The following is a 21,320-nucleotide window of genomic DNA, read 5'->3' as shown; positions in this document are numbered from 1 at the left end:
GGGGTAACTCAGATTTCTGCTCAGTTATACTTTGTGGCAATGGTCAGTAAGATTAAGATGTAAAACATTAAGTGAACTTATAATTTTACAAAGTAATAGGTTGAGTTTGCAGGCTGGGCACACTCAGTGTAAGCATCTGAGTAGCCCTTCTTACTCAGTGTGATCACTGATGTGTTTTAAGTTAAACGTGCATGGAAATGTTGCAGGATCAGGGACGCATAACACAAATAACTCTTCCCTCCAATATACTTCCATAATTGTTATAGAAATGCACAAACCAAAACTTCAGATTCTGTGGGTGCAAAGGCCATGTCTGTATCTGTGCCCTGAATGATGCCAAATGCAGTGACAGTCCTTAACGCACAAATATGAGCGACAAAAAACTAATATGCAAATAGTGCTATGTGTGATGTTTCCTAAATTTGTGTGTAAAACTCATTTCAGATTCCAACACATGTACAAGCTATAATCTATATGATTTCTCTTAACACACACTTAAGAGCTCATCACTGATGGGAGAAATAATCTTAATAAATGCGTTTTTCATTGCTCAAAACCTGGGAAGGAGCAGCAATATTTGGGTTACCGAGAGGCAGTGGTCAGGCTGCGGGCTGGGTTTCGGGGTGTGGGTGGCAGGGAAGGGGGGGCGGCTCGGGGTGGGGGAAGCCCTGGTCCCTCGATGGGAATTACTCAGATCCCCGTCCCTTTCCCAGCCCCGCCGCCGCAACATTTATTGCAAAAGCAGGAAATTGCTTATTACTAAACTAGCTGGCAAGGGAGCAGAGCCGATGCTGTTCCACACTGGCACAGCACTTGCTTAGCTGCTGCTTTCCCTGCTTCTCCTTGTTCCGCTCTTTCTTCTTCTTCTTTTCCCTCTTTCTCTCCTCTCTCCCTCGCTCTCTCCTCTTCTTTTTTTCATTTTGGCTTCTATTCAAATGTGGGTCAGGGGTGAGCGGCTCCCAACGTCACAAGCTTGCAAGATGGCGCTGGGAGGAAGGCTGTGAGATGAGGAACAGGCTGGTATAAACCGAGAGGACAGGAGAGGGAGAGGAGGAGAGGGGAAGGGGAAGAAAAGCTGCTGCTCCAGATGCAATAAGAAGGTAACGCGGCGCGGGGCGCGGGCGGGGGCGCGGGTCCCGCGGGGCGGCCGGGCGCTGCCGGGCTCCGCGCTGCAGCCCAGCCCCGCTCCCCCGCTCTTTATTTGCAGCCCCGGTGATTTGCCCATCTGCACGGGTCCGCTCGGGAGAGTCGCCGGGGTGGCGGGGGTGTCCCCTTGTTCCCTGCCCTGCATCAGCCGTGCCCGGCACCGGCGGTACTTCCATTGAAAAGACCCGAGATGGTTTCTCTGCTCCTGCCCCCCTCTCTCCGTGCCCCGGGCCCCCTCCCCTCGCTCTCCGGGCGCGCTGCCCCGTTGCTTCGGGGCCCGGGGCGTGCATCGGTGTGCTGGCCACCGTGCCTGTCTGGAGCCGCAAATGTTGGTTATTTGGTTGAAGCGGCTGGAAACTTTCCCCCCCTCTCGTGCCATTTGTGTGTGTGCGCACGGGTGTGCGCTGCCCCTTCCCCGGCGGCAGTGGGGTCGGGGCGGGGGCCGCAGCTGCTGCCCGCCGGGGCCGGCCAGCGTGGGGCTGACCGGCGGGGCGCGCAGGCAGCCCCGGAGCAGTCGGCTGTTCCCCATCCCCATTCGTCCCTTCAAGTGAGCCGTATTGTATTTTATTTGATTTCATTTTTTTCCCGAAAGGAGGGAGCGGAGCCCCGGGGTGCCGGGGGGCGTGTTTGTGCCGGGGATCTGGCCGCATTGTGGAGAAGAGGGCAGGAAAGGGGCTCCCGGGACTTGCATCGCCTCCTTCCCGCCCCCCGCGGTCCATCCGCCGGGCTGCGAGGCGACGAGCCAGGCCGGCATCCCCCAACCCCAGCGCCGGCCCCAGCCCCACCGAGCACCCCCTGCCCTACCGGGACCGCGGTGAACTTTTGCCCTGGCTCCCCCCTTCCCCGCCGCCCCCCTCGGCTGCTCGGGATCGCGGAGGGAAGGACCCGCCGGCCCCGCTCGCTCTGCCCGTCGCTGCGGGTCTCTGGCTTTTGTTACGGCCCCATCTCGGACGCAATGGACGGAGCAGGATCGCGCACCCTCCCGCGGCCAGGGGCTCCCCGGACCCTGCCCGCCGGCTTTGTGCCCCGCAGGAAATGCACGTTCCCCGGCCGCGCTAGGCAGCGTAGAGCTGTCCACCCGATTAAAAAAAAAAAAAAAAAAAAAAAAAGAAAGAAAAAAAAACAAAAAAAGAAATTGTACGTCCAGGCTGGCAATATTATTGCCGAGGCGCTCGACATCGCAATTGAGGGAACCGAGAAGGCTGGTTGTACCCGCGGCTGCCCGGTCCCGGGAGCACGGCGCCGCGAAACTGGACCGGGCTCTGCATCTCCCGGCGCGCCGGTGCCGGTGCCAGCTCGGCGGCGGGGGGAGACGGGCTTTTTGTGTTTTTCTGGTTGCATTTAAAAGCAAAGCAAAGCCGGCGGGGGAGTGGGGGCGGGGGAGGCTGCGTGCCGGCCCCCTGCGCGGTGCGCGGCCCGGGGAGCCCCGCGGTGCCCGCAGCGCCCAGCCCGTGCCCGGCCCCCTTGGTACGGGGCGAGAGCCGACGGAGAAGTCAATTATTGACTTCTGCTTGGCCGGGTCCCAGGTGGAAGTGGGCACGGCGGCGGCGGGCGGCTCTCGGCGCGCCCCCCGTTATCGGGGCCGCCAGCCGCGCTCCTCCCGGGGGCTCCGCGGCCGCCGGACACCGCGCCCGGCCCCGCCGCCGCCCGGGGAACGCGGATGTACACACGGGGTCTGGGCACTCGAATCTTTCTGCTGCGAAATCTGCAACCTTTGAGAACTCGGGTGGTCTGGGCACTTCCAGAGACGGGTAACTTTGGCGTTAGAATGTGTGAGTGGGGCGGGGGTATACACGCATTTACACAGAATTAATGAATTATATATGGAACCCAGTGTTTTAGCAGACGGTTACCGAAATCACTCAGGGTATTACTTAGTTGTTAGAATAAATCTGAGAGAGCAGCCAAAAACCAGTTAAGAGCATCAGAATTACATTCTGCTAATGAACTGTCCTGTGACTAAAACTGGTTTAAATTTGTTGTGGAATGCTGTTTATATTTGAATAGCTCCCATGTTTTTCCAGAAATTAAGGGGAAAACAATATGCAATAGTCACTTTCATTGGAAAATGTCAGAACTATGAGCAGATGTTTGCTATGCTTGATAAATACAGTGTATAAACAATGAATATTTCAAGATGAATTATTGCTATTTTGTATTACTCAGAACTATTGTATATACTATAGCAGCTCTGGAGAGAAAGCTGTAAATGACTCCTTAAGATTTCATAGCAAATCTTCGTGAGGAAAATGACATACGGAAAGAAAATTGACTTATTTCCACAACTGCAAATGGCCTCCTTTTTTCGCCTTTTCATTAGCAATCTAATCCTAAAAGCATTAGGAGCAATTATTTGCAGTGATGCCTGACATTCTAGGTCTAATTATTTAAATCAGTTTAACTTTTGATGGTTGACCCATTAGGTCAAATCTGTGTGCCCTTTGTTATATTTATTTAAGAAAAAAAAAAAAAAAAGAAGGGGAGGGGGGGTCTTCAAACTTGACACCTGCTACTGACATATCATTTTAGCTCTGGAGGAGATCAGCATTAAGAATAAGCAACCTCTTACATTTGTTACTTTCCATTCTAACATGGGTAAGGATACCCTGTGTAAGTGCCTTGTTCTTTGACATCTAAAATCCATTGCTTAATCATGACAGACTTGTGTGGCCACAGGAGCACAAGCAGGAGTAATGGGAGAGTATGAGGATGTGGCAGGTTTTCCTTATGTCATGCTTCCTAATCTACGTGAAATGCAGATGAGACGCACACATAAAAGGGATGGTTTTTCAGTTTTGTGGGGACAAGCTTCTTCCAAGGATGTGGGAGAGCTCTAAATCTTTAATGCATAAGGAAGTAGCTCACGTTAGTATTCACATACGTTTCTGGGGGGAATGACTTATGGATGTGTAGATAGTAATAAGTATTGCAAGATGCTTGAAGCACTTGGTATCACGTGATGTGCTGTAGTGTCAGTGCTGAATTGTTTGGCAGAAGCTGATGTGTGACAAGGGGTGGGGGGAGAGAGGAGAGAAAGAGAAGGTGAGAGGCCTTGTTCCAGAAGGGTACATGTTCAATTTATTTTGATTAGTTGTTTAAAATAACTGGAAAACAACATAATGCTAAGCAGTTTGGCTATGTAATGGATTAAAACTCTCTAAAACAGCCACCACAGCCCAAAATTGGTGGTCACAGCATGAAATTGGAAGTTGTGAACAGCAGATCTTGCAATGAGAGTTGTCGTTTTCTAGCATCTTTACAGCCCATAGTAATTAAGAGCTTCCAAACATAAACTGTATGTTATGCATTCCTCTGACCTTGCAGAAAATAGTATGTGGCTATTCTTTGAGCTCCTCCTGCCTTCTTTGATGATAGATGTAGGGAAATGGGATGATGTTTGAAAAGCGAGGTGCATTTGCCTTCCTATCAGAACTGTTTGTGCTGACTGCAGCATTTAACCCTGTCATCCAGTCTGATGAACATATCACAGCTTGACAGCCAGAGGTATTGGTAGGAAGAGGTTGCCATGTTTTCTCTACAGAAAACCAAGTTTCCCATACCCTGACCAAATCGGACTGATAAAGCACATGAACAACACTGCAGCTTCTGCCAACAGCCAGGGAAGAACATTGCCACAAAGTGACATTTCAGTGCTGCAGCAAATGTGGTGTTGGAGTGGAAGAAAGCAGAATCACATTTGTGCCATAGCCATTATATTGGCTGTATTGTGACAGGCGAAGCTCAATGGGAAGGGCCCATTTCAGCATCAGCAGAAATGCCTTCCCTGCTGGGCTTGGAGAAAAATTAACTGGGCTCAGCTGTGGCATTGTAACAACAGAGTGTCAACCCAACCATAAGCAGGAGAATATATTTTAAAAAAATAAAGATGACTTCTTTGGTTTGGTGTGTATTGAACACCAGTGACTGAGCCATTAGGCCTTCTTATTTTGGTTTTTGCCTTGCTGTACTATCAGGAGCAAGGACAATGCGTTGCAAGAGGGATTTCACTCTGCTGTGCAGTAGCTCATTGGCAAAGAAACTGCATTGGTTTGTTCAGGTCTCTTGCAATCAGCAGTGACAGTGTGCTTACTTCTCTCAAAAGCAGCAGGACAGTGTTAAAAAGATGTTTCTGAGAGTTATATTTTCTTGTTCAGTTAGCTTCTTCAGGTTCCCATAGGATGCTAGATTTAAGCTGGGTTTCTTTCCTTAAAGCATACGTGTATTGTGCTAGCTGTCCAAACTTGTAAGTTACTCACGCTTGTTTGTAATTCCTGGAAAGAAATTTCACCCTCCAGTGCTGGCTCCCACAAAACAAGGAAGAAATGAAACAGTAAAGTCAATCTTGAATTTTAAGCTGATACAAAATGAGTTGTTACAATAGCTGTAAAGGATGAGGATACAACACAGCAATAGCTGTACCTGCTGTAAGTGACAGGTGGGAGAAATTCTGTTCTTTTTCATCTGTGTTTGGATGATGGCCCAGTGCTGGCTACAGACTGCAATCCAGGATTAATCCTCACATAGTGTTTTCTTTCTATGTATCAGATTTCTCATTTTGTTAATAAGCACAGCCTAGCATGCACTTCAAGTCAGCTGTTCTGGAGTGGAAGCAACAGGGTTTTGCGTTATTGAAATGATGGCTCTCATGCTTTCCTGGAGCCCGTATTGTTTGACTAGGGTAGGGTGGACAGTGATCCTTGTAATCACAAATCCTAAACAGGGATTCTAGTTACTGATTTTACTTAATGGAAAGGGCTGGGGAGTGTAGTTTATCTAGGATTACATATGTATTATATCACATTTTCGGATGCGCACCCTGCGGATTTGAAGGGGCTAAAGAGTGATCTTTTAAACTGAAAACCTTAAGCGGGCATTTGGAAATGGACCAATTGTAGGAAGCTTCCTTCACTTTACTCTCTCTAATGGAGAAAAGACAAACTGAGCTGTCCTGCAGAAACAGCCAGAAGAAATGCACTGACAGCTAAGTTGGGAGAAGGGTCTGAGTCTTCAACTGGCAGAAAGAAGAGTTTAAAGAAGTGCAGAGATTGGTTTCCTGCTCAAAACAATCACCAGGGAACCCTCCCAGTAAAAGCATCCCTGAATACAGGGCAAACTTCTTGCTTCTGTTGCTAGGTGTTCTGAGAGCTCTGTGCAGGAGTTAGGAACAACTCCCTTGTGTTGTTCCAGCTTTAGATACTGGATGGAAAAACGTGTCAGTGTTGTCCTCACCTAGGTTCTGGATGGGAAGTAGGAAACATTTCATGTCAGTACGCTGGCCTGAGGCATTTGCTGTCCTTCAGTCCCCTGGGTAAAAGAACAGGGGATGGCTTTCCATAATATATCAGTTTGCCCTATTCGCTCCCTTCCCCCACTGAACCAAACACTGCAAGATAAATTGTCTTCAAATCAGTCCTTTGCCACGAGTGTAAAAAGAGATACACGATGGAGTGACTGGGATAAACAACCTGACTGCTCTTCATGCTGGGCTAGTCCCATTCATTCCTGGACCTGTTTAAGATGATAGGGGTGTGCAGCAGATTCCTTCCCCTAAATGTGTGCTCATTTCCTGTTGTATAAAGAGCCATTCAGTGAGGGGATTCAGTTTTCTAGGAGTCACATAAAGACACTGCCATGTAGTGGCAGTAGACACTGCCATACTTACTGCGTTTCCATCTGCTGTCAAGATACCACTGGCCTGTTTGACAGTTTGGAAATCTTTTCTATTGTTCAATAAAGAACAGAATAGAGTAATTTGTATTGCCAGTTTTAACTGAGAATTGAAATCAGCCAACAAGAAACCTTATTTTAAAGCTTGCTTGTTTGTCTTTTTGCTAGTTACTCTCCTGCAGAAAGACTGGATCTTGCTGGTCTGTACCTATTAAAACATGTTGATGTGCAACTAAAATAACTTTAAAGTAAATGTCATGTTAGGCAGAAGGACAGGGTTAACACATTCAGGCTATGATTCAACATGCAAATCAGAAACAAAATTAATTTACTATGTTATTGTTTCTGAGAAGTGACTCAAGAAACTTCTTATATAGCATTAAATTCAATGAAATGTTAAACTTGAAGGTTTTAAAGTGTTAAATATAAATATTTGTAAAATATTTTCTTATCAAAATACTTTCAGATCAAAATACTTTCTGATGACCTCCTGAGGTCGCTTCCTGTGTGACTTATTCTGTGATTTTTATTCAGCTCCAATTTAAATGCAAAGCAAAATAAGTGTTATTTGAGCAAAAGTGAACTGATTATTCTCTATTTTTGCTGCTCTTTCCTGAGTTTGAAACTAGCAGATACTAGTTTCTAACACCTAGTTTTCATTTGGAGGGAAGTCAGCTTTCCCGCTCTTCTGCCCCTCCTCAAATCTCAGTTGCTTTCTGCAGTCTGAAATAAGTGGTTATTGAACTAAACTGAAAAAACAGCTTCTCTGTCCCTTTGCAAGAGGCTCCTGGTGAGAAGGGCTAGAGTGCCCAGAGTGGATGGAGCAGTGAAGTAGTGGCTTTTCCGTGGAGGGACAAATTGTCCACAAAACTTCACTAGGAAAGACATACAATTGAATAATGCTTTTTTAAAACAAGGTCTGTTTGAAAGAAGGTTTGAAATTATGACAGTGAGACAAACTTGTGCTATTTTTATTTAATGTTGTTTCCTCTATCCCTGGAAGGGTGAGGTGCTTTGTTATTCCTAGTTTCTGTTTACCCTTATAAAGTATCCAGAACAGTCCTCATGTGGAACTTTTTGCATCAAACTCATCAAGTCCTTGAAAAAAGCTCTTTGTTCTTTTCTAGGCAGCTCAAATGTTCTTTGATAATGTGATATTAATGACATGATTAAGTCCAGTCTTCAAAGAAAAACATGGATGTCCTTCTAGGCGGGGAAAATATCTACCAAAGTTGTAGATGGCAAGGAATCCACTAAAAATTATAAATATGTGTGCATAGCTATGAAGTGTACATAGCTAGAACCATAGAAATGCTTCAAATGTTAGCAGAGTGATGTTTGGCTGAGTGTTTTTTAAAAGTAATGTAAATTATGACTTGAAAAATTTTACCCAGAAAGCTTGGTTATAAGCATTTGCTTTTATGAATTGATGCAGTGGTTGAATATTTGCCCACATTTAATTCTTTTGGGTGAGCTTGTGGTCCAAGGAATTCTGTTTCCCTCTCTGATTTAAACTTTCCATGCTATGGTCATGAAGGAAGTTAAGCAAGTTTTTTTCTTCATCTTTAAAGTATCGAGAATATAATGTCCTTGGGTTTTTTTGTGTATTTATCTTATAAATGCTCATCATATTTAAAAGTTTGCATAATGGGACCCTGACCTTAGCAACACTCTGTAAATGCTGTCATCATGCACATAATTCTAATAACTCTTCAAAATGGTAAAGTAGCCAAAGGACTAATGCTTTAGGATTATGCAAAACCCCTGACGGGGGAGGGAGGCTAGAGAAGAAGTCATGCTACATTTCTTAGTCTCCACTGCACCTTATCAAACAAGGTTTCAAAATTGCAATGAAAATTGAAACATGCCAGCTATAAAAATTACTCTCTTTTTGCTACAGCAATGGAAGTATTAACGAGACTACGTTCCCCTGCAGTGAGCACTGGGAGTTTTTGGAAGGTCTGTTCTGCACTATCAGTCTCTTCCTGAAAATAAGTAAATGCCTCTACATAATCCCCTTCAGGATGCACCAAGCAGCAGCTTGTATTTTTGTGTCTTCCCTCCCTGGGTTGCATGGTGCAATGCCAGCACATGGTGTGATGCAAGAGTCTTGGAAATTCTTGGAAAAGCACTTCCGTTTGCTCTAGGTAGAAATTGTGTTGGCAGCAAAACTGACTCTGCTGTTTACAAGCTGGCAGCATTCTTAAATGAACTCCAAGAAAAGCAGTTTAATGTATGCGGTTCTGCATATCCATCCAAATGCAGAGGTGTTTGAGACTGTTGGCCTGTTATTATGGGTGGTGCCTTGGAGAAGGAATGTCTTGAGTATTTGCCCAAGTGTGGACCTCTTTTTAGCAGCTGTAGTCAGCTGGTTTATTCCAGTCAGGCTGGGTCTCCCAGTTTCTGGTAGCTGCTTGCAAGGTGATAGGTTTAATTGTTGTATTGATATTCCTCAGGTCATGAGTGAGGGAAAAAGTGACCTAAGTCTGGAGAGAGGACCATCAACTTCATTCTGATAGCCTCTATATTGGTGGCTAAAACAGAGCTGAGTATGAAAATTTGTTTGCCACAGATAGGTTGTTTGAATCTGGAAAAATAATTTCATATGTCTGTACCTCTTCACCTCTGCCTGTGTAAAGCCATGGTATTTTGAAGATGGGCTGAATTTCCATTAGCATTTAATGAACAGAAAATAACAATAGTAACTGCTATTTTCTAATATTGCACCCTGTTAGTTGTGCAAGAGGATTTCAAACTGAATGCTGTACTAATAATTCAGAGTCTTGTAAGTGGAACCAAATGCAGAGAAAACTAGTACTTTTGATAGAGCTGTAGTACTTGAAATCATGCATGGAGGTGTAACTAACCATAGAGGACAGTCATGGAAGGAAAATATATTTTAAGACTCCTGCTGAAACACTGATCATTGTAGTATGGAATTAAAATATTTGCCTATCCAGAAAAGAGATCCTTTCAACTCAAAGATCTCACAATGCTTTCATAATTAGTAATCTGTGACTTACAGTTTTGTCTCTGGCATATTCAGTTAACCTTTTCTGAGATGTTGATATGGCTTTCTGAAAGCTGCAGAAGAGTTCTTCCTTAACGGAACACAAGCCACAGCCATAGCCCAGCAAACCAGCTTCCACTCCAATTAGAGCCAAATGACTGATAATGCACCTCAGTTTCTCTGCTTCATTTGTAATAAATAAAACCTCCGTCTCCTTTCCAAATTTTGAGAGTTCATATGAAGTGGGACCTGTGCTACATGACACCAACTGTTCCATTTCAAAAGACTTATCAGTTTTCTACCTAATGCCCAGAGCATCCAATGCCATATGCCAGAGGCCAGGGATGTTCCCTATCCTTTAACTGGTTGGACGAGAAAGGGGGAAAGGAGTCCAGGTGAGTTCAAGCAAGTTTCCATGTGCATCTGTGCTGCCATTATTCAGAACATTTGCTTATTTGTGCTCGCTTCCTCTGTGGTTACACATGGACTTCTGCTACCTCTGTGTTTATCTAAAACAGCTTGGGTTGTACTCTCACCAAAAACTGAAAAACCCAAAGCACCCTCCCTAAAACTTCCTGGAGCAAAAGCAAAGCGCATGCCCTTTTGAGGTGGAGGGGAAGTCACTGCATTTCAATGGTTTTGACCATCAAAAGTGGTGAGTGGGAGGGTATCTCACAGCATTAGTGCTGTAGATTGACTGGCTGGGGTCACATTTTTCTAAGTGAGAAGGTAGCAGCTGTCCTTTGAGGCATGCAGGATGCAGCATTTCAGGGGAACTTGCAATATTTTTTCCCATAAGTGGGAAAAAAAACTGCTCCATGCTGTGCCAGGCTGCTGTCCCTTGCCCCTCTGTGTCAGGGCAGGGGGAAAGGGGCTGGGTGCCCATCAAGAATGCTTCTGATGGCACAGAGAAAACAAGCCTCTTCTAAACTTACACATTACTGGAGACTAACCAGTCAAGTTTGGTGCTTTAACTTTAACCTCCCTGTTTTGTAAATCGTCTGGGAAGGAAGGATGGCAGCATCTCAGGTGAAGTCCATGTAATGCCAGGGTGTGGGATTTCTGTAATTCAGTGTCTGTTGTACTGTATTTTAAGAAAATGCTTGAAATTAGAGAAGTGGAAAGATAATATGAACATAGTAGTTTTGTAATAAAACAAAAATATGAACAGTGCAAACTGGTTGTTGTTCAGATCACAGTCTCCAGGGAAAAATGTCTTTAATAGATGTCATTGTAAAGGTAATGCTGCACTTGGCACCAAAAATTAGATTTAATGCTATAAATGGAGATAAAGCCCATTGCAGCTTACAATATACTTCCAGACAATGTCCCCAGCTAAAGAGCTTGCAGTGCAAGGCCCAAATAGGTGCTGTATAGATAACTGGCTGGGGGGGTCAGATTCTGCAAACGCTTACTCAGGCACTTTGCTTGAACTCAGTGTGACTGCTGGAGTAAGAGCTTGCACAATCCAGCCCTAGGAGTGGGGCTGGAACCTTAAAGCTGTTGGGTAAAACAGAACTGCTTGGGGGAGTTTATTTATTTTCCAAATGCCTGGTGAGGCAGGCTCTAAGTAGAAGCCCACTTCCGACCCTGACTTGCATGTCTGTTTATTTGCTGTAATCACCTGTAACCTGAAATTGCAAAACTCCTGTGGATACACTGATGATGCCTTTGTAAAGTTTCCCTAGCAAAAATTCAACTGGATTTTAAAAGCATATGATTCTTTCAAAACACTTAGCTATAAAGTTCAGTCCTGCCAGCCTGGTGGGCTAAGAACATTTTGGTAAAGGTCAGAGGGCCACATTGAATGCTATGGGTCCAATTTCCCAGGATGATTGTTGCCTGTGCTCTTTGAAGGGAGTGGAGCACCTGCAAATCCCCTTCTGGGGATTCCCTTAAAATGTGGGGAAGCCTCCAACAGGTGTGTAGAGCTGGCATGGCCTTGGCCCAAGGTGGGAGAGGTGTGGCTGGGACACGTCTGAACCTGCACTTGGACTGGAGCAGGGAATCAAAGAGGCTGTTAGTGGTAGCTGTTCTCAGCTCCTCTCATTCCCCTGAGCCCAGGGAAGGGATGCTAACCTTCACCAGCTGGAATTCAGAAGCTGTTCTCCGTGGTTCTGCAGCCCACTTGGAAGTAGCAGTGGGCAAGGGAGTTGCAGCTGCTTGTCCCCCCTCGGAGAGGCAGCGGGTTGGCTGCCGGGGCAGATGCTGACTAATTGTATCAGGAAAGAAGTGGGAGGCGATACAGCTGATTCAGATCCCCGCTTTAAAAACCCAGAGCCTGGCTCAGTGAATGCCTGATTAATGTATTTTCTTCTCAGATTCATTTGCTTTGAGGTCACAGTTCAGAGACTCAAGAGAAAACAGGCAAGAAGTTACGAGCCTCGCTGGATGTGTGACACACTTGCTGCCTAAGTGCTCTCTGTAAAAGGCTCTGACACAGGGAAGTCCCAGATAGACTGTGGTGTCAGAGAAGGCTCTGGCTAGCAAGTCTGCTTGGGTAGGGGTTTGAATCTTTATTTTTCTTAGGACGCAGTTCCCTGGCTGGTTTTAAGAAGTTATTCCTTCTGATGGGTCATTGGATCTTCTTCATAAGATCTTTCTGGCTTATTTTAAACTTAAGGTTAACAAGGCATTTCTTTTCCTTTCATCTGAGTAGGAAAAAAAAGCATGGTCATTCATAGTAAGTCAGTCTCTACAGTGAATAACTGAACCAAAAAAAGTCCAACTGGAAGAGTACATCAGTGCTACTGAGGACAGCAGACTTTTAAATTCTGCTCATCCCCAGAAGTCATAGAGAAAAAAAATGTTTTCTCTGTCCTGCTTCTTGTCAGCAGATTTGTCAGAAAGAAATCTACCTCCTTCCCAATCTAGTTTGTAGAGTGTATTTGTTCTTCAAGAACAAGTCAGCACAGTAATCCTGTTTCACGTTAAATGTTATGAAATATAGTGTTAACATTTTAGCCCTATACTGTCAGGAAATGGGATTTAAGATTTTTTTTTCTTTGAGTAAAAAAGAGTTCAGGAGTAGGATTTAAAAATAAGAGATCCTTACAATCCTCTCTCTGAGTCAATTTTCATAGCTTAATCTTTAAATTAATCTGATTTACCTATTAAGCAATTTGGTTTATGATTTTAACTATGACAGTCTTTAAATATAAGTTGACACTTCAGATTCCTATGCTGGCATTGCCTCCTAGTCCATAGTATCTGCTTATTGAAATTTTGGTTATCTAATCTGTGGGATTCTTTTCTTCTTCCCAAGTTGTGCACATACTTGTTTTTCCCAACCATTCCTACATATTTGCTGTATCACTATAATCTCCTTGTTCCCTGGGCTGTGTTTATTCCTATCTGTTTTCTGTGTCTCTTTCCACACAAATTTTACACCGTGCTTTGGGCTGTCCTTCATAAATCCAACAGTAATTTCTTCACTGTAAGCTACTGCAGAACTTCAGAGACCCACCAAAATAGTTGCAAGTTACATTCAAGCAAGTGGCATCTGTTTGTGCATGGAGACTCTTTAAAACAGGATCTGTCTTTAAAAACTCTCTGCAAATGCTCTTTCTTACTATAATACTTCAAGGCTACTTGCCACAAGTATTTTTTTCCTGACTTGTATGAAATTGAAATCCCAGTAAATGAAGTATCAATGCAGATGCATTTAGGAACAGGGAAAATGAAGAATTTTCACTGTTAATTGCAGGAAAATCTGGGTGTTCTATTGACAATGGCCTTCAGCTTAGTATTAGACTTTTTAATATTTGATTAATTCTTCTGGAGCAGAAGAGTCATATGACAGAGTTTTAAGGAATAATTCAAAAGAGACAGACTTTACTGTATTGCTGATTTGTTTTGCCAAATACCAGTGGTTAGATTGAAGCTCCTGATTGTACAATTCCCACTTACTCTTGACATCAAACATCCAGCCTATGTCAAAGTCTTGCTTTCTAGAACTGAATGTCCTTACATCTAGGGGAAACTTGTGACTGATGGAAGGTTTGATATCAAATGCTCTCAAATCCCACTGAAATCAGTAAGCTGAGAGTGCTGATTCCTAAGATCAGGCCCAAGATCAAAAATGCAATTTGGAGATCATATCCCTCCTGCAGCTGGGTCACAGAGCCTTGGAGAGATGCAGTAGATAGTTTTGTTCCCTGCCAGGGACAGTCGTGAGCCCTCTCATTAAATTGTTCATTATTTGTTTTACACATATGTGTATTCTTTCTTTGCTCAAAATACATACATGTACAATACCAGACATGAGTGTGCAATAGCTGTCAAGGTACACTTGACATTCAGTTACCACAGGAAAAAATGGGTTTCGGTACTTAGTGCTGAATAGCAGAGGCCAATTTATTGAGTTTTTCTATTGCAAAAATGCTAGGTCTGAATTTCTTGAACAGTGTGTCTCTAATGGCCCAGAGACATGACAGCACATGTGAAGCACATGAAGGGGAAGACACAGGACATGAATTTTTCTACAGGTTTTAACAAAGCCAGAATCTTCCATGCCCTCTCTGCTCTGCCACACAGAACAAAAGCCCCAGGGGTTTTGTTTCTGAAGTCATTTGAGAGCTGCCAGCACAAAATGAAAGCCCCAAGGGTTTCTCCAGTCATTGAAGGGGCACCCACCACCTATAAATGTGAAAATGCAACTGAGCTGCACTTTGAAAGTGAGAGGGCAGTGGCCTGGCACAGTCACTGTGGGAGTCACTGAACTAGCAAGACTGTCACAGTATGGAACTCCTGAACTTGTGCTTAAAGTAATTTGTTTAAGCAGTATGTGACTTACTGCATGCTGCTGGCTCGTGGGCCCCACATCCTTAATGTTCCCCTCCCACCTTCCCCATATCTGTGCCTAAGTCAGCTCCCCTTTGGGGACTCTTGATGTGGCACAAAACTTGCTGGAAAATCCTGAAGTCAGGCTTAACTTCAGACCCGGGCATGTAAGATGCCTGGCTCTAACAAGAAACGTGAGCTTTCCTCCACTGATTTTTAGGTGGGACTGCCACCACGGGGTCTGGAGGTGGGGGCTACATGGCTCCGTGAGCGCAGGGCTGGTCCCAGCATGAGCTCCATGAACAGATGTGCCTTGGGAGGGAGCAGCTGCTTTCCCAGAGACCTCAGCTGCAGCTCCCCTTGAGCAAGCAGGGCTAAGGCACCATGGCAGGAATGGGAGGGAATCCTGGGTAGTGCCAGGGCTCTCAGAAGAGCAGTGTGGGCAATGCTGGGGCACTCAGGAGGGCAGCATGGGCAATGCTGGGGTTCTTGCTTCAGCCCTTGGCTGCCTGAATTCCTGGCAGGCAGAGCTGCTGCGTGGTTGCTGTCACGGACAGTTGCACCTGATGTGTGGGAGTTACTTGGCACATGGTGGATGTAGTTTCCCATTGATTTTTGGTGGAATTGATTTATAGAGCTATTTAATGGAATTGATTCTTTTTACAACTTTTTTCCCCTCTTAAAGACCAATTGTTTTTCTTGAGTGATGGCTGCAGGTTTGTGTTTATGTATTAATATGCTTGTGCATCCACAGTCCCAACTGTGTTCTCTGTACTCAAACTGCAAAAGAAAGTCTGAATCTGAAATGCCATCTTAAATTTTAATATTACGTTTGATGTATGACCTGGGATAAATTAAAACGTGCTAGAACTTGCAAGATGGAATCCTAGTGGTGGGTATAACCACAAAGCAGTGTTCTATTAAGCCAAGGACTGTCGAGAATGTCTGTTGTGGTTGTGTCTGGGTTACGAGTGGCTCCCTTTGGTTTAGTGTAGGTGGATATTTTTATTCCGCCTGGCTTGTGAACAAGGGGATGAAACTTCAGAATTTACCTACAAGAGGAGCAAGGCTCTGCTGACTTTTCCTTTACAAGCCCATAGGTAGGAACCACATTTTTATCCTAAACTCAGTATTTTTATTGTATTTTAATGTATTTCATTGATTGTTACTCCAGAGTGTTTTGTATTAAGGAAACATTATATATTATACCTGGAGTAGTACTATGAGAAAGTGTGAATACCATCATTCTCTGTTACTGTTTGTACTTTGCAGGTCAGTTCTGTCAGTAAGCTTAAGTGGCAAATTTGAGTTGTGGTTTTGGGATTCTTTCTTATTCCTTTTCTTTCTGTCTTTCCTGTTTCAAGAACACTGAAATAAACATGGGCAGGAACCTTACTCTGGGTGGGACTCCTGAGCAGATATGCCACTCAGATTTCCAGATCAGAGAGATTTTAAATCTCTCTCTGTGTGCTGAGGGCTTAGGGTCCAGCTAAGAACTCCCTGTCAGGATACAACAAAATAATTTCTGAACCAGCCAGCACCCAAGTCATAAAAGAAATTAGTAATCCAAAAGTACCTCCTTGAATGGCAAAGTAAAACAAACATCAACTGTCACTGTTGTTGTGTGTGATCCCTGTGTGAAATTTAGCTAAACAATTTGGCAGCTGAATGTAGCACTAACTGGATCTTCCAAGTGGTCCGATGTGAGCCCAGTACATTGAGTAACCTAGTTATTACCACAGATGTCAAAGGGATAGAGACAGCAGTAGTCAACATCCTATTTGAATAGAAAAGCTCTGAACTTCATTACTACTTATGAAAACTTCCACCCATGGCCAGCTGTAATCTGGAGCCATCTAAAAACTGCTGAGAATCCAGCAGGGCTCACTCCTGTGCACCTACCTTACACTGAGTTTAACAGGATAGCCAAGAATAATATCATTAGGACGCTGAGTGTGCAACTGCTGCAGGAGTGGGCTGTCCATGTGAACAAAGATTAGCAGGAAAACTGTAGATGGGAGATACATGATGCAGAGCAGATAATAGCAGGGTATCCGGTTGTCTTGTATCTGCAGCTCCAAATACCACGCACCATTAATTTTGGAAAAGGACTCCAAATGTAAGCAAATTGCTTTGACCCAGATTTTAAACTGGTAAAGGAACCTGAATTCACAGGCAAGGCAATATGGGCCCTTTAGCAAAACATGGTATTTAAATGTGGCTTGCTTAGAGAAACTTCCAACAATAATCAACCTTCATGCTGTGTCCCAGAAGACCACCAAGACTTTATTCAATGTCAGAGTGATCCTAAATGCCAGTCTTTGAGAGGGAAAACTGTAACCTTGCTTTGTAAATGAAACTGCAGCAGTCGAATTATACTGTAGTTTTACAGAGGAGTTTTATATACCACAACCACATTGTAAACTAGATTTTGTTTGCTTGGAATCATCCTAGTGATTTGTACTCTGTCTCTGGCAGATGTGTCTCTCTAACCATCACATGCCCTAAGCAATTACGCAGAGTTAACAAAACCTAGAGAAGGCAACTGCTCTTATCTGTCTTGCCCCATGCCAAGTCTTTGCCTCTACTCTCTGCTGGGAAATAGTACAAATTCCAGGCATTCTTTGGAAGGGAGAGGGTTAAATTTAAAGAGAAGGGTATCTTGTCTTTCACCATTAGTGGGGTGGAAAGATTTTAACTCTGCCTGTTCCTCAGAGGTGCTCTGTGTGATGATATGTCCTTGTGGGATAGGTTGGATGGTAAGGATCTGTACTGCAAAGTTTCTTCATTGTCATATGGTCAGATTCAGGACATGAGAAGAAGCATTTACATGAGAATAAATGATTTCATAGTTGGTGTTATGTAAATTTGACTATGTTTGGCTTAGGGACTGCAGAACCCTAAGGCTGTCACTGGGCTATACCAGCACAATCTCTTCCCTGAAGAATGTTCCAGTCTAAATAGTAGGTGGTAGTAGATAGTAGATAATAGTAGATAGTAATAGAGGATAATAGTAGATAGTAGATAGTACAGCTAAAGGGTAGAGAGGAAGCAGTGACACAAACAGATGCATTATTTGGCCAAGGTGGTGTGACAGATGTAGAGAACTGGGAGGAGAACCTAAACTCTTTCAGTTACAGTTTACTTTGTTGCCAGAATAGGCTGCTGTTATTATAGCACTCTCTTTTTCATCCTTACTTTTCCAACTAAATTAACTTTCCTTGCCTCAAGGACTGACACAGTCCCTGTACAGTCTTCTGGCTATCTTAGCTATTCCAGAGAACTGGAACTACAAGAACATAAATAAGTCACTGCACATTGACTGATCATTGCTTACTCTCTGTTCTTGGGGCTTTAGCTCATGGCAGTGAGAGGTAACCAGTTACAACCTAGGACAAAGCCAGCCACACAAGTAGCAGTTGCTTCTGGATTTGCACAGCTACTCATCAATCCTGCTTGTTCTAGAGATGCCTACCTTGCATTTTGGTCTGCAGGTTCCTGGTGCCAGCCCGCATGGGGTGAGGCCAGGTAGCTCCAACACCACCTCAGGCTGCTCTGGCTCCACTTCAGATCTTCATGGGCGCCTTGCTAGTGTTAAAAATGCTTTGCCAAACTTCTACTATACAAAGTGTTTGAGGGACTGCATTTCTGTAATGCCTGGATTTGGAAAGTTGTGAGATGGAAACAAATATTCTCCAGAAGATGATAAACAGGACTGAACAGTTACTTACTCTTTGTGTGTTGCCTTGGTAAATTTAAAGACTTCCAAGTCTTAAATGATGCAATAGCAAATTCCTTACAAAAAATAAAATGTCTGTAATCAGATAATGGTTGCTCTGGTGCTAGTGGTAATATGGCATTGAATATCTCTTGGTTTGGCTTCCACAATTCAGGAGTGAGGGAAACTGGAATGGTGTTTACTGAGCCAATAAACTTCTCACTAAACATAATTCATGAGCTCTAGCTGGCTAATAACCAGGACCTCAATGCTCTAACAGTTGGCCCCATACATCTTAAAACAAAGCTTTATTTGAAGTGAAAACTTTTAGAAAAATAAACTTCAGGATTTAGTGGCCTCTAATATTGTCAGCCTCCACAGGCCATGAGAGATCTCATAACTAGAGAGTAGGTTTTAAAATATTTCTATTGCAGTCTCTTTGACCAATGATGAAAGACTGCTTGCTCCAGAGATTGCCTCGGCATAATTTTTTGTTTGCTGTTTTCAAACTTAGAGGAATCCATATTCTTCATTTAAAATAGCACTGTGCAGGCAACTTTCTTCTCCATTTATGTTAGAAAGAGTTTCTGTGGCCATTTGAGTGCTCTAAGTAGTCAGCATTCTTCAGCTCTATCAAAAAGGTGAAGAGCTGAAAGGTTTACTCTCTCTTAGATGGCATTTTAAAACCTACTTCCGTAACCTTTCCTGCAGTCCTAGTTTTTCTCTGGAGAGATCTTCATCTGTATAGGTTTATTTAAACACTTGGTAGAGTATGTATCAGGATTTCCCTTCCTCTCCTCATGAATGAAAACCTGTGCTTCTGCAGGTTCACTCAAGGAGTGCTCCTCCTTGGAGCACTACAGAACTTCAGATCTGGATTGGTTTCAGATGCCCATCATTTCCCTCTGTGTAGAAGAATATTCCTGTGTTCTGTGTTTGTTTAGTTTCTCATGAATTAAATTTACATTCTTAAAGAATCCTGAGCAGTGCTCAGAGGGGTGTGCGTGAATGGTGGCTCTGCTCTCTGGGGCACGTGTAATTTGTACTGGGGCAGAGTAGTTAATTTTTAAGGACTGGGAATCACTTCATTTAGATTTCTGCTAATGGTTTTACCTTCTGGGGAAGCCTTGCCACTCTGTGCTGCAGCTTCTTTCTTGGATGGAAGACGGAACAAGGTCTGCCTGCCTCCTGTCAGATACTTTGAAGTCTGTAGATGAAAGATACCATATGAATGCAAAATACTTGCCAGTTAATGTCAGCAAAGTCATTTTGCTTGTACCTTTATGAAAAAAGCTTTATTGTCAGCTTACAATGAATTGATCTGCATATGTACCAGTAGTTCTTTCCCTTTTATTTAAGTATTTTGGAAAATTATATTGACTACCTCTCAGAAACATACAGAGAGGTTAAATAACAAGCAATAAAAATTATCAAAGAAATTTCTCATCATGTGATACCTTGAAGATAATAATATTTTGAAAGGGAAAGAAAATAACAACTATGCACAAGGAGTTTCTGCTAAATACTGTTTCATTGCTGTCTTTCAGGGATTATTTTTTCATGCAGAGCTAAACCTAGTTCCATCAATGCATAGAGAAGTTCTAATGTTATACACTGATTTGATAATATAATTAGTGTCTTGGTCCATTGATGCAGACCTCTACTGTCCAAAACCAACATTAGGTTATTAAATCAATTCTCGTATTTGTTACAGTAATAAGATAAAATAGCATTATTTAGATACCGCTTGTCTAAACTTAGATAAGTTGTTCAACCATATCTCTGTTTGCTTATCCACATTCTTCTTCTGCTTTTAAAAACCAGCACAAATTCATGAGGCAGTTGCAGGCTTTAGATTTCCTGGTCTTTATTGTTTGGTGTGGCAAGGTCTTCCCTGTCAGTTTTTTGTGTCTTGTCTGTGTGGCTCTGCCTCCCCTGTAGCAGATGGGCTCTGAGGAAATGAGGGCTCCCGTGGATAAATGCAGCAGCAGCAGCTGCTTTCAAGAAAGGTATCCATGAGCAGGCCACAAGTGAGATGGTGTCCAGGCAGCTAATCTGGACAGATATCTACTGGCAATTTCTGCTGACACACAAATCAGGAGACCTGGAATTGATGGCTAAACTGGCACAGAGCCAAAGTCAACAGAGAAGAAGTTTTAGGCAGAAAGGCAGGTCTGAGTTTCCCAAATTACAGTTGTCTTGGGAAGCTTGGGAGCCTTATGGCTCCAGAGCAGGAAGAAAGAGGCTTTGCCAAATGCCCATTTTAAGTATAAATGCCCTCTCAAGCCCTTAGTCCATAGACTGATACAGTTATTTAATATTCTGGTGAGTTGACTTACTCATAGTTTGTACAAATTGGTTTTGTAGATAACCTCTGATGAGTTTTATTTCCTGGTTGGTTTCTCTTTTTTTAGGTCTAGAGGCACAGATCCTGTAGGACAATGATCGATCCAACCTGATGTTAAGGGACCATGGTGTCTAGTGAGATCTGTTGTTTTAAAATACTATATTTTGTATCAATTTGTGCTGCAGACCACAATTCTGCAATGTCCCTTTGTTTTGGAACACATTTATTTGCCTGGGAACATCCTGCTTCTTGCACGTGTGAGGACTTCCAGGATGAGGGCTGAGCCCTGCTTAGCTTTGTTCCCAAATTCTGCAGTGGAACACAGGACTCTTTGAGAGTGCAAAGGGCCAAGTTGTGCTGCTGTGTGCTCCTGGTGTGCTGCTGGCATGACTGTGCAGGGCCAGACAGGGAGGGAAGGCTGTTTAATGGGGCCATGTGTTATTGGAACTTGCCATCTAACATTCCTCTCTTTCCCCAGTGTGTTCTCCCCCTTCCAAGCTGGAATGCAGTAATTGCCATACCAGAAAGAAGCCATGATCTGTCTGTCTAGCCTGGCATCCTTTCTCTAAGACAGGCAAACACCAGATGCTTGAGGGAAAGGTACAAGAACTCCTAAAACAAACAAATATGGTATAACTTGTGCATAGAGG

At 43.7% G+C, this 21,320-nt stretch overlaps 1 protein-coding gene across 7 annotated transcripts in view; it reads left to right on the top strand.

Moving 5' to 3' along the window:
- The first annotated feature begins 964 nt into the window (after nt 1–964).
- Nucleotides 965–21,320, top strand: part of HIC2 (HIC ZBTB transcriptional repressor 2) — a 72,399-nt gene continuing 52,043 nt past the window's right edge. For 6 of the 7 annotated variants that reach the window (XM_077787305.2, XM_021550001.4, XM_085593106.1 and 3 more), the window contains exon 1: nt 965–1,100. The gene's annotated coding sequence lies outside the window, so the exon portion shown is untranslated. Of the gene's footprint in view, nt 1,101–2,766; nt 2,898–21,320 lie in introns of those variants that run through there. The other variant, XM_085593110.1, reaches the window with a different exon arrangement.

The sequence above is a fragment of the Lonchura striata genome, chromosome 15 (genome assembly GCF_050655825.1).
Source record: "Lonchura striata isolate lonStrDom1 chromosome 15, ASM5065582v1, whole genome shotgun sequence".
In the NCBI taxonomy this organism is placed as follows: Eukaryota; Metazoa; Chordata; class Aves; order Passeriformes; family Estrildidae; genus Lonchura; species Lonchura striata.
The sequence above is the reverse complement of the archived record's forward strand: the minus strand, read 5'-3'. Positions and strand labels throughout refer to the sequence as shown.